At 49.1% G+C, this 17,724-nt stretch overlaps 1 protein-coding gene across 2 annotated transcripts in view; it reads left to right on the forward strand.

Moving 5' to 3' along the window:
* The window catches only part of OSBP2 (oxysterol binding protein 2), a 366,039-nt gene that overhangs the window by 49,262 nt on the left and 299,053 nt on the right, over positions 1–17,724 (forward strand). The gene's annotated exons all lie outside the window — the stretch shown is intronic.

A 17,724-nucleotide genomic window follows, 5' to 3' on the forward strand; every position in this document is an offset into this window, starting at 1 on the left:
CCTCCACCTGATGTTGTGCTAAGTGATAACAGCACCTGGAGGGGTTTCCTGCTTGTCACGAGCAAAGAATTGTGAGAGGCAGCCCAGGCTGGAGAGTTAAGGGGGCCCAGCGGCATCCCAGTTCCAGGTTGTACTCTGGGGATCCCACCCCAGCAGTCTCTGATTGAGAGTGCGCGATGTGTGCACATCCTATGGTGGAGCACGCACAGGGACAAAATATCTCTAAGAACTCAAGTGACTGTAACCCAAGTAACCTCTCCTCTCCTTTTCTGTGTCAGCTAATTTCACAGATTCGTTGTATGTTACATAAATAATTCCTCTAGTTTCTAAATTTTACTAGCGTTAATTCCGTTGAGTGGTTAGCTTGCACTGTTTGTAGGACAGCATAAAAAAGGGGTTTCTGATTTCGGAGGAAGCTTAAACTAATGGTCAAAGCAAAAGGCCAGAATCTGGAGATATGGGAATCTCTTCCTGGCTCTGCCACAGACTCAGTGTGGTTTTGGGCAAATTACTTATCCTCTTTGTGTCTCAGTTACCCATATGTGGAATGGGCATAATACTTACCTTTGAGAAGCATTGTGAAGGTGAATTGTTCAAGCAGTGCTTCTCAAACTTTTTGTACCTTTCACATAGCAAGTCTCTGAATGCGACTCCCCCTTATAAATTAAAAACACTTTTAAATATATTTAACACCATTATAAATGCTGGAGGCGAAGCGGGGTTTGGGGTGGGGGTTGACAGCTTGCGCTCCCCCCCCCAGGAGTCCTGACCCCCAGTTTGGGAACCCCTATATTACAGTAACTGTAGCAGAACGAAGAATTAAAGTACAATATAGTGAGTCTTCCATACCCCTTTCAAGTCCTTCCAGCTCTTCCTTCCAGATTAAAGAAAAGGAGTACTTGTGGCACCTTAGAGACTAACCAATTTATTTGAGCATAAGCTTTCGCGAGCTACAGCTACTTCATCGGATGCATACTGTGGAAAATACAGAAGATGTTCTTATACATACAAACCATGAAAAAATGGATGTTTAGCACTACAAAAGGTTTTCTCTCCCCCCACGCCACTCTCCTGCTGGTAATAGCTTATCTAAAGTGATCATTCTCCTTACAATGTGTATGATAATCAAGTTGGGCCATTTCCAGCACAAATCCACGGTTTAACAAGAACCTCTGAGGAACGGGGGCAGGAGGTGGGGGAAGGGGATGTAGGAAAAAACAAGGGGAAATAGGTTACCTTGCATAATGACTTAGCCACTCCCAGTCTCTCTTCAAGCCTAAGTTAATTGTATCCAATTTGCAAATGAATTCCAATTCAACAGTCTCTTGCTGGAGTCTGGTTTTGAAGTTTTTCTGTTGTAATATCGCAACTTTCATGTCTGTAATTGCGTGACAAGAGAGATTGAAGTGTTCTCCAACTGGTTTATGAATGTTCTAATTCTTGACATCTGATTTGTGTCCATTTATTCTTTTACGTAGAAACTGTCCAGTTTGCCCAATGTACATGGCAGAGGGGCATTGCTGGCACATGATGGCATATATCACACTGGTAGATGTGCAGGTGAACGAGCCTCTGATACTGTGGCTGATGTTATAAGGCCCTGTGATGGTGTCCCCTGAATAGATATGTGGGCACAGTTGGCAATGGGCTTTGTTGCAAGGATAGGTTCCTGGGTTAGCGGTTCTGTTCTGTGGTGTGTGGTTGCTGGTGAGTATTCGCTTCAGGTTGGGGGGCTGTCTGTAGGCAAGGACTAGCCTGTCTCCCAAGATTTGTGAGAGTGTTGGGTCATCCTTCAGGATAGGTTGTAGATCCTTAATAATGCGTTGGAGGGGTTTTAGTTGGGGGCTGAAGGTGACAGCTAGTGGCGTTCTGTTATTTTCTTTGTTAGGCCTGTCCTGTAGTAGGTGACTTCTGGGAACTCTTCTGGCTCTATCAATCTGTTTCTTCACTTCCGCAGGTGAGTATTGTAATTGTAAGAATGCTTGATAGAGATCTTGTAGGTGTTTGTCTCTGTCTGAGGGGTTGGAGCAAATGCAGTTGTATTGTAGAGCTTGGCTGTAGACAATGGATCGTGTGGTGTGGTCAGGGTGAAAGCTGGAGGCATGTAGGTAGGAATAGCGGTCGGTAGGTTTCCGGTATAGGGTGGTGTTTATGTGACCATCGTTTATTAGCACTGTAGGGTCCAGGAAGTGGATCTCTTGTGTGGACTGGACCAGGCTGAGGTTGATGGTGGGATGGAAGTTGTTGAAATCATGGTGGAATTCCTCAAGAGCTTCTTTTCCATGGGTCCAGATGATGAAGATGTCATCAATGTAGCACAAGTAGAGTAGGGGCGTTAGGGGATGAGAGCTGAGGAAGCGTTGTTCTAAGTCAGCCATAAAAATGTTGGCATACTGTGGGGCCATGCGGGTACCCGTAGCAGTGTCGCTGATTTGAAGGTATACGTTGTCCCCAAATGTAAAATAGTTATGGGTAAGGACAAAGTCACAAAGTTTAGCCACCAGGTTAGCTGTGACATTATCGGGGATAGTGTTCTTGACAGCTTGTAGTCCATTTTAGCGTGAAATGTTGGTGTAGAGGTCTTCTACATCCATCGTGGCCAGGATGGTGTTTTCAGGAAGATCACCGATGGATTGTAGTTTCCTCAGGAAGTCAGTGGTGTCTCGAAGGTAGCTGGGAGTGCTGGTAGCATAGGGCCTGAGGAGGGAGTCTACATAGCCAGACAATCCTGCTGTCAGGGTGCCAATGCCTGAGATGATGGGGCGCCCAGAATATCCAGGTTTATGGATCATTGCCTACAGACAGCCCCCCAACCTGAAGTGAATACTCACCAGCAACCACATACCTCACAACAGAACCACTAACCCAGGAACCTATCCTTGCAACAAAGCCCATTGCCAACTGTGCCCACATATCTATTCAGGGGACACCATCACAGGGCCTGATAACATCAGCCACACTATCAGAGGCTCGTTCACCTGCACATCCACCAATGTGATATATGCCATCATGTGCCAGCAATGCCCCTCTGCCATGTACATTGGTCAAACTGGACAGTCTCTACGTAAAAGAATAAATGGACACAAATCGGATGTTATCGAATTATAACATTCATAAATCAGTCGGAGAACCCTGGATTTGTGCTGGAAATGGCCCAACTTGATTATCGTACATGTTGTAAGGAGAGTGATCACTTTAGATAAGCTATTACCAGCAGGAGAGTGGGGTGGGGGGAGAGAAAACCTTTTGTAGTGCTAAACACCCATCTTTTCATGGTTTGTATGTATAAGAACATCTTCTGTATTTTCCACAGTATGCATCCGATGAAGTGAGCTGTAGCTCACGAAAGCTTATGCTCAATTAAATTGGTTAGTCTCTAAGGTGCCACAAGTACTCCTTTTTTTCTTTTTGCGAATACAGACTAACACGGCTGTTACTCTGAAACCTTCCGGATTAAATAATCCCAGACTTGCTATGCCTTGTTAGAAGTAGATCCTGCCCTGTCTCTCTATCGGTTCATGTCTTTTAGCTGTGGCTGTCAGGCTTATGCTGGAGATCAGAAAAATAACTGATCTAAGACCAAGCTTCCACTTCTCTGTTAGAGCTCCAAGCACTGTCTGCTGCTGGAGAGGTAAAAGGTCATAGTCGTGCTCTGCCTTCTCAGGATCTGACTTCTAGAGTTTATCAAAGTGAGGTGGTTAAACCATTGGCCTGAGTCTGGCATGCTGCAAGCCAGTGCTGTGCAGACACCACTCCCTGAGCTGGGCTGGCCCATCCGTCTCCTGGTCCAGAGCACCATTCACCTTGGAACCTTCCTGAGCAGAAACTACCGATCTGACCAAAGCATCAGGAGCACTGGTTTGTGACCGGCAAATAGGGAGTAGCTGGCACATCCCTCCTAGAGTTCATTCATGTCTGCAGAGTAAGAGTCTGATCATCAACCCCTTGACCCTTCCTGTTTAATTTTCCATGAGCAGCAGAACGTCCCTCCCAACAGTTGTGTTGGAGGGAGCCGTTGTCGTTCCGTATTTGTAAAGAAAGCTTTCTGTGGCCCCGCAGTGCCACCTGCTGCCTTGAGCATTGCTCCATTTATTGCTGTCCCCTCACAGCAGGGCTTCTCCATCACATGCAGCTTGAACAGGACTGTGGAAGCCCAGCTGGTCACAGAGCTTATTGGCTTGACTGTGTCATTGAACCAACCCCGTGTCCTTGATGCCAGTTGCCTGTAGGGAGGCAAATTGATTTTAATATGACCCTGGGCGGGGTAGGGGGTTAAGCTCTGGCCAGCCTGAGCCTGAGAAGGAGCCAGAATTTACCAATGTGCATTGCCAAAGAGCCCCAGTAATATGTCAGCAGCCCCCCATGAGCTCCGCTGCCAGCGCCTCCCGCCCCCTGGCAGCCCCGCTGATCAGCGCCTCCCCCTCCTTCCCCGCACCGCCCGATCAGCTGGTTCGTGGGGTGCAGGAGGCTCTGTGCGGGATGGGGAGGAGCGAGGGCCTGGCAGGCTCAGGGGAGGGGGCGGGAAGGGGTGGAGTGGGGGCAGGGCCTGTGGCAGCACCAGCGGCTGAGCAGTGAGCGCCCCCCGGCACACGGGCAAGTTGGCGCCGGTAGCTCCAGCCCTGGAGTCTGTGCCTGTACAAGGAGCCGCATAGTAACCTCGGAAGAGCCGCATGTGGCTCCGGAGCCATGGGTTGGCCACCCCTTCAGGGTGAACAGACTATCTGTGTGTGCCTTGTCCTGACTGGTGTCTGTGGTGAGACACCGGGAGCCCTTTTAGAACCCCATCAAGGGAGCTGCCGTGTGCCGCAGTGTCACTAGGATGTGAATCTCACTTTGCCCTGACAACCACCTCAGTGCATCTCTCCCCACTCTTACACGTTCTTCTATGCGTGTGTTTAGAAAGCCGCTGTTGTAGGCCTATGTAGCATCTGGCCTGCCGCCCGGGGGCTGGATCTCCGGGTTTTAACATTGGGGCTGGTTTTACGCTGCATGCCGCTGTTCACGGGCTGTAGAATGTTCCGTGTCCTGAGCGTCTCTGGGCTGGTGTTTGTGATACAGGGGAGTTGTGAGCATTTTGTGGTGTATTTGTTTGTGTGTATAGAAGAGCAGTAACATGGCTTACTTGAAATACCGTATGAGCTTCCGGAATTGATCTGAATGGTGAATCTGTAAGGTTTGTGTAAACCGGCTGCAGCAAATCCAGTGCTACATCAATTAGTTGGTGTGAATGGGTGATTGGTGGGACCCACTGGTGGTGTGATTGCAAAAGCATTTCAATTAGAAGCTGCAGTTTGTCCTGCTCAGGACTTCCTGAAATATTTGTCTGTGGAGCTGAACTATACCGCACTTGGACAGTGTGTGGGGCAAAAAATTCCAGAAAATTGAAGCGACATCCCGTGAGTGCTTTTTAACGTTTGTGGGTAAGGGGAAAACCTCCTTTTTTTTTTTTTTTTTAAACTCCACTTTTTTAAGGCCAGGCTATAGCAAAAGCAGCTGCTGCTCTCTCCCACAATCCTCCTCCTGGGAGAGGTCAGCAGTTTATATACATCTTGACAGATTAATTGACAAGGTAACCCATCAAACCTGCCTTTTCAACGTCCTGCTGAGCTTGAATGGTATGGCATTCTTATGGGATAGTGGAGTTTATTTCTGGGGACCAGTTCAGGGTTGTGAGTTCTGTCCCGTCTGGATTCTCGTTTTGAACTCCAATACGTCTTTCATAGGGCACCCCAGCAGAGTGCGTATGGGGGACACTGGAATTTGGGGCATCTCTATGAAAAGGTCACTTAAAATTAATGCCCTGCTGCCGTTCTCTGGTGCCTCTGTGCAGAGCCCTGCACTCAGGTCATTAGTAACACATTCGTCACAGGCATGTTAAGGGCAGCTCAGGCCAGAGCCATGGGAACAAAGGAGGAGGTGATGGGAAGCAGCAAGGCACTCCCACTCCTATAGTTTCACCACAGCAATGATTTGGATTATCTATGTTCATCTGTCCAGGCAGTCTGCTCAACCTTGTGTGTGAGTAGCTGCTGTGCAGAAGCCTGTCCTATTTATATCCCTGAGGTGCTGTGAAGAACTGTTCATTTATGTTTTTGGTTCCCTTTAAGGTGAATTCCTCCCATTGGAGCTCTGTGTGTGTGTGTGTGTGTCAGAGAATTGCAAACATTCAGCATCATCCTGTGTCATGTGTACATAGTGTCCCATCATGTATCTAACCTCAGGTCAGTTTTTGTATTGGTGGCCCACATGTTTCCCCCATATGCGCAGCTCCCAGATTATCTCAGAAACCCTGGAATCAGGAAATCTGCCTGGGTCACATTATGCAATCGTTGAGCTGATGCGAGGAACAGGCAGATCTGTCTGTCCCAATGCAGGGGAGCTGCTGAAGGGCACCTTTAATTTTTGTGCTTGGAGATGGAGGAAGCAGTTTGAGGGCATTAGGCGCGCAGTCCGTGGTGTTCCCTGTGCATGTGCTCTAATTTATGGTAACTGATCTCCCATGCAACTTTCCAGGAAAAGGTCACTCTTTTAAAAATAAAGCAAAGCACCAGTTAGAAAATTAGAAGCAGTTTCCTTGGCTGGAGGAGCAGGGATGCTGTGATTTAAGCTGGTTTAGTGGAGTCATAGAATCATAGAATATCAGGGTTGGAAGGGACCCCAGAAGGTCATCTAGTCCAACCCCCTGCTTGAAGCAGGACCAATTCCCAGTTAAATCATCCCAGCCAGGGCTTTGTCAAGCCTGACCTTAAAAACCTCTAAGGAAGGAGATTCTACCACCTCCCTAGGTAACGCATTCCAGTGTTTCACCACCCTCTTAGTGAAAAAGTTTTTCCTAATATCCAATCTAAACCTCCTCCACTGCAACTTGAGACCATTACTCCTCGTTCTGTCATCTGCTACCATTGAGAACGGTCTAGAGCCATCCTCTTTGGAACCCCCTTTCAGGTAGTTGAAAGCAGCTATCAAATCCCCCCTCATTCTTCTCTTCTGCAGGCTAAACAATCCCAGCTCCCTCAGCCTCTCCTCATAAGTCATGTGTTCCAGACCCCTAATCATTTTTGTTGCCCTTCGCTGGACTCTCTCCAATTTATCCACATCCTTCTTGAAGTGTGGGGCCCAAAACTGGACACAGTACTCCAGATGAGGCCTCACCAATGTCGAATAGAGGGGAACGATCACGTCCCTCGATCTGCTCGCTATGCCCCTACTTATACATCCCAAAATGCCATTACCTTAGAACCATTACCTTACCAGTCACCTTAGAACCCTTCATTTTATTTGCAAAAAACCCATCGTCATTCTGGGGCTTTGTGCCTTAAAGAGGAAAGCAGCCCTCCTGTGAGGGTAACACCAGGGATGGTGGTGCCAGGCCTGGAAGTGGTAGCTTCATGGCACTCAGGGTCAAATTCAGCCCAGGTGCAAGCAGATGCAGCTATGCTGAGCTCCGTAGGGTTACACCAGGGTTGAATTTGGCCCACAGGGCTAGTAGAGGGCATGAAAGGGTCTTTCTCCCCGCTCTTTCCTTGTGCTCCTCTGTAGCGTCCAGCCCGGAGCTGCATGGGGAGCACAGGCTCTGTGCCAGGCTCCAGTCTCCCTGGGACAGGCCAGGTTCAGTGCAGATGGGGAGTTCCCAGGAGGTGCAGGTGGGCTCCCTGGGGTTTCTGTAGGGCTCTCTTCAGCCTCAGTAACAGAGCAGCAAAGGCCTTTGCCCCCTTCCCTGACTGCCATCAAATTCTGTAAAAATGGGCGTGGCAGCCCTCATGTCTCTGCAGCTGCTTGTCCTGGCTCTTGGTCAGCTAGCCCCAGCCTGTGCTGTCCGGGAAGGGCTTCTCTTCCATCCTTTACCTGACTCCGGTGCATGGAAGTTGTTGTTTATTCCCCACAGCACTGGCTTATTGGAGCATCATCCTAGGAGCAGGATCATGACTGTGGGTCCCCCTTCAGTGGCACAGACTTCTGCACCCTTCTGTCAAGTTCCCCAAAGAGGGCAGGGTGGGACTGGGGCCAGGGCTTTGCACCTGTCAGTAGAGCAGAACCAGAAAGATGGGGCACATGTGCAGCACCTGTAAAGGGATGGCAGAGTGGCTGCTTTATGGAAGCCCCAGACTAGAGGAATTCTGGCTGAATCAACCACATCTCTTCCAGGGACTCCCAATGCAGTGGGTGGTCCTAGCTCATCCCACATGACACAGCCCATGGCTTAGAGTCACAGAATAGGAGGGCATCTCTTGAGTGAGTCTGTGCTGAACCCACAGTCCTCAGGCATGTCTCTCTAACCTAAAGCTCTACCATCCTGTGATGGTGGCCACCTAGGCAGGCCTAGCTTGGGTGACTGACTTCCCTTACCGAGACTCCTTCTCCTGTCTTGAGAGGCAGAGTCCCTTCTAATCCAGCCAGAGTTCCTTGGTTCTTGTCAGTTCCTGTGCTTCGGCCCTGTGTGTTTAAAACCAACTGAGCAGGCTTTGGGGAGGTTGGGCCAGGCTCCTCAGAGCCAGAGGCCCTGCTGTTGTCCCATAACATCCTCACATGTTTGCTGAGGGGTGGCTTAGCATGAGCCATTGTTTCCATCCTGCTCACTTTTCCTTACAGCCGCCTGTTAAACTAAACCAATAGATTCATACAGTAACACGCTTTCTCGGTGCAGCCAGGATTGAGAGTCACCATGTTCCTGCTCCCCAACCCCCCGTCTCCAGATGGAGAGCATCTGTCTTGTGGTAGCTGGGTGTGAGCTCCTGTACAGCACCAGCCTTTCAAATGCTCTCCTCGGGACTCTGCCATGGATTGCTTTGCAGGTCAACGGTAGGTACCCCCACTGAAGAGTGTTTCCCCTGCATCGTTCAGCCCCTATCACTGGACACTCAGTAATTAACAGGGATGCTGTTCCCAATGAGACAGTGTTAAATGAAGCTGGAAGGTTACAACTCCGAATCATATCCCTTATAACAGCACAGCATTGCAATTTATTTATACTGAAAATAAATATTTGTTTCCAGTATGCAAAAAATTCTTACAGAGCAGGTCCATGTCCGTCCCTTGCACAGTTACATGGTGGTGGGCTGTGAGCATGCAGGGTTCTTCAGGGCAGAGAGGCTTGGCATTGCTGTGTTTGGCTCAGTGAAAGCATCTGCTAGGGAGCAGCAGCAGTTCAAAAAGTGCGCCTGCTTTCTGGGTGAATCTGAGAAGACGCAGAAAATAGTCAATCTTCTCCTGGAACACTGGCTGAGATCCCTGCCTCTCCTTGAGGAGCATAGAGCTGAGATGATCTAGGAAAGGAGCAGATAAAACTGGGGCAGGAGGGGGCGTAGAGAGCAGGTGACCTTGCGAGGTCCCTCCCAACCCTACATTTCTATGATTATTTAACCCAGTAATTCCCAAACTGGGGTTCATACATCATCTGCTGTAGGACTGTGGAGAGCTGGGTGGTCACATGGTGCAGGTTCTCCACATTCCCAGGTTCTTTGGCATGGCAGGACTCTAAAAGCAGCTGGAAAGGAGGAGTCATTATTCTCTTGTACTCACCTACAGTTGCTGCAGGAAATACTTCACATTCCAACCAAACGGGCTTTTCAAAGGCACCCGATTTGTTTAAGAGCACAGGTCCCATGAACTGCCAGTGGGATCTGTGCTCCTGAGCCACTTATGCGCCTTTGAAAATCCCACCCTAATGAGTGAGTTGGCTAAGGAGTTACATATGTCTGAGATTTTCACAGGAGCCCAAGTGAGTTAAGAGCCAAGATCCCATTGATTTCAGTGCGAGTTGAACACCTAACTCACTTAGACTCCTTTGAAAATCCCTGCATAAAGTAACTGGCAAATTTAAGCATGACCATTGTGTGTCCCGGGAAGGAGAGGATGGCTGGCTGCCAGGGCAGTATGTACAAGAAGGGAATAATGGGTCCAGGAACATGGAAGAGAGCAGAGGGAAGGGGAGGTGAAGAGGCAAAGGAGACAATGTAGTTAACTTTTCAAATCGGTGGAACCCTTAAAAGCGGTTTGATATATTTTAAATGTCACTTGATGTCACTGTTCCCTGTAAAGTAGTTGATGTGGATGACACAGGGTTATGTGACCAGGTGGGGGTGGATCCAATGAGGAGCAGGTGGAGGACAGTTGACCATAAGAGTCTTTCACTGACGGTGTGGGCTATACTAAGGATTTATCGGGAAGAGGAATTAGAGGGGCCTTGAGGGGCTTTGTGAAAATTGATCCGTCCCCTCTGTCTTTACCCTGTTCCGTGATACTCATGAGAACTTAGTACCTTTAGAACCAGTCAATGGACAGAATACTTCAGGTAGTGTCTATGTAGCCAATAATTAACCTGCAGGACTCATTGCTGCAGGAAGTCACCAAGAAATTCTGTAGATGGCTTTTTAAAATGCCTAGATAATATTATGGCCACTAATAACATCTGGAATGGTGCAAGCTAAGCATGTGTTTAATGAGGTCTCTAACTTCAGGGCATAAACTGTTCTGTAGGAATCAAGGCCTCCTGCTTCCCACCCATGAAGCATTACACAATTGGCCAGGTGTAATTATGAACTTTTTGTGCAAGATCTTGGATGTCAGCTGTGATCTGATTGGTTAATGAGGCCTGTCATAGATGCATCTACACAATACACCTTGACACATCTCTCATATGCTGCTACCTCTGGGACTCACTCCTGTGTGTATGTGCAAACACTTGCACGTCATCTACCAGCCTTTATTATAGGTCGGGATCTCTCAGGGGGTCGCGAGCTGTCAGCTTCCACCCCAAACTCTGCTTTGCCTCTAGCATTTATAATGGTGTTAAATATATAAAAAAGTATTTTTAATTCATAAGGGGGGGTCGCACTTGGAGGCTTGCTATGTGAAAGGGGTCACCAGTACAAAAGTTTGAGAATCACTGTTCTAGGTGAATTAGCATCTTGCTGCAGTATGACTCCTGCAGTGAAGGCTGCAAAACTCTTTTCCCATACTCCCTATTTTCACATGCCTCCAACTTTCCAAAACCTCTTTTGGGCTGAAATTTCGCAGGGATGGTGTCTGACTGAAAGTAATTTTTTTCAGAAAGCTTAAGCAAAATCCCTGCCTCTGTTTTTGAGCCATGGGAGAGGGGACACTATACTTCGTTCATATTTTTAAAAAAATCTGACCACATTTTTGAAACAAGCCTATAGCAAAACCAGCTGAAGTTTAGAACGATAAACTTGACCTGGGCATACTCCTTAATCGGGACTGAGCATCACTAGGCGTAGGGGAGAATTAAAAATAAAAAATGGCATCAGTAATTGAAAAGTCACTGCAAATCACTGAGCAAACTGCTGCTATTCTCAGGCTGTTGCTGGGGAAATTTGCAACCAGGAGACTGTCACTCAGCAGCAGCCTCCCCTTACTGCCTCAGATCCTCCCTTCCCCCAGCTCAGCATCAAGCACAGGAGAAAACCTTGCATTCTGCAGTTCAAAATATGACAACTGTTTAAATGTAACTAACAAGATACCAGCAAAGCAGCCCACAATCTGCTCATCCAGAAGCAGCATTCCTCCTCCATCTTGCTTCTCCTTCCCATTGCCCTTCCCCCTCCCAGTCATGGTCTGCTGGTCTTCAATTGCTTTTGAGGTTTAATTAGATCATCAATTCTGCAGGCCTGGGACCCTGCTACTTAATTGTATGAAAAATTCCTTGCACTTCATGTAAGGCTAAACATGCCATCACGCCATAAACCACCACTGAGGGGAGAGTAAAAAGTGATGCTGTGATAAAAAGGAGCTGGAGGTTTCTAAATCCTATGCCATGGTTTCCATTTTTATTAATCATGGTGGTGCCTAGGGACTAACCAAGAATGGCCACGTACTTGGGGCTGTACAAACAGAGCTGCAGACAGTCCCTGCCCCGCAGAGGAATGCGGGGAGGGAGGATAATGCACAAGCAGAGTGAACAATTTGAGGGCAGGTTTCAGAGTAACAGCCGTGTTAGTCTGTATTTGCAAAAAGAAAAGGAGTACTTGTGGCACCTTAGAGACTAACCAATTTATTTGAGCATAAGCTTTCGTGAGCTACAGCTCACTTCATCGGATGCATACTGTGGAAAGTACAGAAGACGTTTTTATACACACAAACCATGGAAAAAATGGGTGATTATCACTACATGGAAAAAATGGGTGATTATCACTACAAAAGGTGATCTAGTCACCTTTTGTAGTGATAATCACCCATTTTTTCCATGGTTTGTGTGTATAAAAACGTCTTCTGTACTTTCCACAGTATGCATCCGATGAAGTGAGCTGTAGCTCACGAAAGCTTATGCTCAAATTGGTTAGTCTCTAAATTTGAGGGCAGCAAATGATTTGTTTGGCTGATGGAGTGTGGTTGGGAGGGGATGCACCAAATGGCAAGGCAAACGAGAGGGAGCATTGAGGAGAGGAGTGGTGGGGGCAAGGGCCAAAGCAGGAGGGCATGAGGGGCAGGTGTGGAGTGAGGCTGAAGTGAAGAGACTGAGGGAGGCAGTAGGCAGGGGTTGGCTCAAACCGCCCATCAGGCTAAGCCAGGGACAGGCCGGTCCAACTGTAGAAAGTTTTCTGACACTGGTGTCCAAAGGTCCCTGACTGAGCAGCTCCTGCAGCTGTCTGCTGGCTGGTTCCAGCTGCTTCCTCCACACTGCTACTGCTGCCTGGATCCTGCTGCCCGGGGGAAGTGAGAGCAGGATCCAGGCATCACAGCAGCTCGGAGGAAGCAGCCGGAGCTAACGAGTGGACAGTCAGCAGCCTGTTCCCATCCCATGTGGTCCCTGGAGGTGCTCTTCCGTGCATCTGCAGCTGGATCCTGCTCCCCACGCCGCTGCCTGCTGCCCAGGGGAAGGGAGAGCACAGGTGAGAGACGAGCCCCGGTGGGTTGGGAACCATTGGCATATAGCATCGTGAGCAACAGGCACTTTAAAAATGCAGAGTAAATCTAACAGCCTAGTTTCCTGCAAATTAGGGGATGAAATCACCCCTAAGTAATGATTCCTAGGAAGGTGTTTGTCCCCAGTAGAATGTTGGCCAATGACTTCCCTCGCAGGGCTCACTGCTGGGCTGTGAGCCCCCCTCCCCCCCCGCTTGCAGTCTAAACATCAGACAAGAGGCAACAATTGAGAGCAGATAAAGGGGCATGGCAGAGAGAGAGTTAGCCCTGGTCTACACGAGGACTTTAGGTCGAATTTAGCAGCGTTAAATCGATGTAAACCTGCACCCGTCCACACGATGAAGCCCTTTTTTCGACTTAAAGGGCTCTTAAAATCGGTTTCCTTACTCCACCCCTGACAAGTGGATTAGCACTTAAATCAGTCTTGCTGGGTCGAATTTGGGGTACTGTGGACACAATTCAACGGTAATGGCCTCCGGGAGCTATCCCAGAGTGCTCCATTGTGACCGCTCTGGACAGCACTCTCAACTCGGATGCACTGGCCAGATAGACAGGAAAAGAACCACAAACTTTTGAATCTCATTTCCTGTTTGGCCAGCTTGGCAAGCTGCAGGTGACTATGCGGAGCTCATCAGCAGAGGTGACCATGATGGAGTCCCAGAACAAAAGAGCTCCAGCATGGACTGAATGGGAGGTATGGGATCTGATCGCTGTATGGGGAGAGGAATCCGTGCTATCAGAACTCCATTCCAGTTTTCGAAATGCCAAAACCTTTGTCAAAATCTCCCAGGGCATGAAGGACAGAGGCCATAACAGGGACCCGAAGCCTAGTGCCGCGTGAAACTTAAGGAGCTGAGGCAAGCCTACCAGAAAACCAGAGAGGTGAACGGCCGCTCCGGGTCAGAGCCCCAAACATGCCGCTTCTATGATGAACTGCATGCCATTTTAGGGGTTCAGCCACCACTACCCCAGCCGTGTTGCTTGACTTCTTCAATGGAGATGGAGGCAACACGGAAGCAGGTTTTGCGGACGAAGAAGATAGCTCACAGCAAGCAAGCGGAGAAACCGATTTTCCCAACAGCCAGGAACTGTTTCTCACCCTGGACCTGGAGCCAGTACCCCCCGAACCCCCCCAAGGCTGCCTCCTGGACCCAGCAGGCGGAGAAGGGACCTCCGGTGAGTGTACCTTTTAAAATACTATATATGATTTAAAAGCAAACATGTGAAAGGATTAATTTGCCCTGGTATTTGCAGCTCTCCTGGATGTACTCCCAAAGCCTTTGCAAAAGGTTTCTGGGGAGGGCAGCCTTATTGCGTCCTCCATGGTAGGACACTTTACCAATCCAGGCCAGTAGCACGTACTTGGGAATCATTGTACAACAAAGCATTGCAGTGTATGTTTGCTGGCATTCAAACAACATCCGTTCTTTATCTCTCTGTGTTATCCGCAGGAGAGCGAGATATCATTCATGGTCACCTGGTTGAAATAGGGTGCTTTTCTTCGGGGGACACTCAGAGGAGCCCGTTCCTGCTGAGCTGTTTGCCTGTGGCTGTACAGAAATGTTCCCCGCTGTTAGCCATGGGGGGGGGAGGGTTGAGGGGGTAGCCACGCGGTGGGGGGAGGCAAAATGCGACCTTGTAACGAAAGCACATGTGCTATGTACGTAATGTTAACAGCAAGGTTTACCCTGAAAGAGTGTAGCCATTGTTTTATAAAATGGGTCTTTTTAAATACCGCTGTCCCTTTTTTTTTTCCTCCACCAGCTGCATGTGTTTCAATGATCACAGGATCTTCTCCTTCCCAGAGGCTAGTGAAGATTAGAAAGAAAAAAAAAAGTACTTGTGATGAAATGTTCTCTGAGCTCATGCTGTCCTCCCACACTGACAGAGCACAGACGAATGCGTGGAGGCAAATAATGTCAGAGTGCAGGAAAGCACAAAATGACCAGGAGAGTAAGTGGCGGGCTGAAGCTGAAAGGTGGCAGCAGCATTGAATCCTGCCTCCTCTCATCATGCTGATGCTGCTGGAAGCACAGACTGCCGCTACAGCCCCTGTGTAACCAACCACCCTCCTCCCCAAGTTCCATAGCCTCCTCACCCAGACGCCCAAGAACACGGTGGGGGGGCCTCCGGCCAACTAGCCACTCCACCACAGGGGATTGCCCAAAAAATAGAAGGCTGGCATTCAATAAATTTTAAAGTTGTAAACTTTTAAAGTGCTGTGTGGTATTTTCCTTCCCTCCTCCACCACCCCTCCTGGGCTACCTTGGTAGTCATCCGTCTATTTGTGTGATGAATGAATAAAGAATGCATGAATGTGAAGCAACAATGACTTTATTGCCTCTGCAAGCGGTGATCGAAGGGAGGAGGGAAAGGTGGTTAGCTTACAGGGAAGTAGAATGAACCAAGGGGCGGGGGGGTTCATCATGGAGCAACAAACAGAACTTTCACACCGTAGCCTGTCCAGTCATGAAACTGGTTTTCAAAGCTTCTCTTTTGCTTACCGCGCCCTCCTGTGCTCTTCTAACCGCCCTGGTGTCTGGCTGCGCATAACCAGCAGCCAGGCGATTTGCCTCAACCTCCCACCCCGCCATAAACGTCTCCCCCTTACTCTCACAGATATTGTGGAGCACACAGCAAGCAGTAATAACTGTGGGAATATTGGTTTCGCTGAGGTCTAAGCGAGTCAGTAAACTGCGCCAGCGCGCCTTTAAACGTCCAAATGCACATTCTACCACCATTCTGCACTTGCTCAGCCTGTAGTTGAACAGCTCCTGACCACTGTCCAGGCTGCCTGTGTACGGCTTCATGAGCCATGGCATTAAGGGGTAGGCTGGGTCCCCAAGGATACATATAGGCATTTCAACATCCCCAACAGTTATTTTCTGGTCTGGGAATAAAGTCCCTTCCTGCAGCTTTTGTAACAGACCAGAGTTCCTGAAGATGCGAGCGTCATGTACCTTTCCCGGCCATCCCACATTGATGTTGGTGAAACGTCCCTTGTGATCCACCAGAGCTTGCAGCACTATCGAAAAGTACCCCTTGCGGTTTATGTACTCGCCGGCTTGGTGCTCCGGTGCCAAGATAGGGATCTGGGTTCCGTCTATGGCCCCACCACAGTTAGGGAATCCCATTGCAGCAAAGCCATCCACTATGACCTGCACATTTCCCAGGGTCACTACCCTTGATATCAGCAGATCTTTGATTGCGTGGGCTACTTGCATCACAACAGCCCCCACAGTAGATTTGCCCACTCTAAATTGATTCCCAACTGACCGGTAGCTGTCTGGCGTTGCAAGCTTCCACAGGGCTATCGCCACTCGCTTCTCAACTGTGAGGGCTGCTCTCATCTTGGTATTCATGCGCTTCAGGGCAGGGGAAAGCAAGTCACAAAGTTCCATGAAAGTGCCCTTACGCATGCGAAAGTTTCGCAGCCACTGGGAATCGTCCCAGACCTGCAACACTATGCGGTCCCACCAGTCTGTGCTTGTTTCCCGAGCCCAGAATCGGCGTTCCACAGCATGAACCTGCCCCATTAGCACCATGATGCATGCATTGGCAGGGCCCATGCTTTCAGAGAAATCTGTGTCCATGTCCTGATCACTCACGTGACCACGCGGACGTCGCCTCCTCGCCCGGTATCGCTCTTCCAGGTTCTGGTGCTGCATATACTGCTGGATAATGCGTGTGGTGTTTAATGTGCTCCTAATTGCCAAAGTGAGCTGAGCGGCCTCCATGCTTGCCTTGGTATGGCGTCCGCACAGAAAAAAGGCGCGGAACGATTGTCTGCCGTTGCCCTGATGGAGGGAGGGGCAACTGATGATATGGCTTACAGGGTTGGCTTACAGGGAATTAAAATCAGCAAAGGGGGTGGCTTTACATCAAGGAGTATTTCAGGCAGGACTTCACGGAGGGTTCCAATAAGAAATGGTGCACCTAAGTAATTGTTCTTATTGGAACAAGGTGGTTAGTCTGGCCTCTGATTGATACATGGCTAGATTTACCTCGCTGCACCTTCCCTGTGAGTGACTGCAGTGTGACCTAGAGGAATGAGTCCCCAGGGCGGGGGGGGGGGGGAAGCAAATGAGTACAAAACAAATCTGGTCTATTTCTTGTCTTGATCCACTCCATCTATCTTTTACATCTTTGGCTGGCAGCAGACGGTGCAGAAGGACTGCAAGCCATCCGCATCTCATGGCTGCTCGGCAGAAGATGGTACAATAGGACTGCTAGCAATCCGTATCGCCTGCCTGCTCACCATAAGATGGTTCAATAGGACTGGCTGCAAGACTAAAGAGAATGACCTGGTCAAGTCACTTCTAATGTAGTCCCTGCACCCATGTCTGCCCAGGCGCTCCTGGCTGACGTGGCCAGGAGCACGTCGGATATGATGATGACAGCTACCAGTCCTATTGCACCGTCTGCTGCCACAAGGCAACGGGTTGCTGCTGCTGTGTAGCAATGCAGTACCGTGTCTGCCAGCACCCAGGAGGCATACAGTGACGGTTACCTGAGCGGGCTCCATGCTTGCCGTGGTATGGCGTCTGCACAGGTAACTCAAGAAAAAAGGCGCGAAACGATTGTCTGCTGCTGCTTTCATGGAGGGAGGGAAGGAACGGGGGCCTGACGATATGTACCCAGAACCACCCGCGACAATGTTTTAGCCCCATCAGGCATTGGGATCTCAACCCAGAATTCCAATTGGCAGCGGAGACTGCGGGAACTGTGGGATAGCTGAGGAAGTCGACGCTTGCCTCGGTAGTGTGGAAATGCTCCGCCGAGTTAATGCACCTAGAGCATTTTCTGTGGGGAGACACACACTCGAATATATAAAAACGATTT

The sequence above is a fragment of the Lepidochelys olivacea genome (genome assembly GCF_965140295.1).
Source record: "Lepidochelys olivacea isolate rLepOli2 genome assembly, chromosome: 15".
Classification (NCBI taxonomy): Eukaryota; Metazoa; Chordata; order Testudines; family Cheloniidae; genus Lepidochelys; species Lepidochelys olivacea.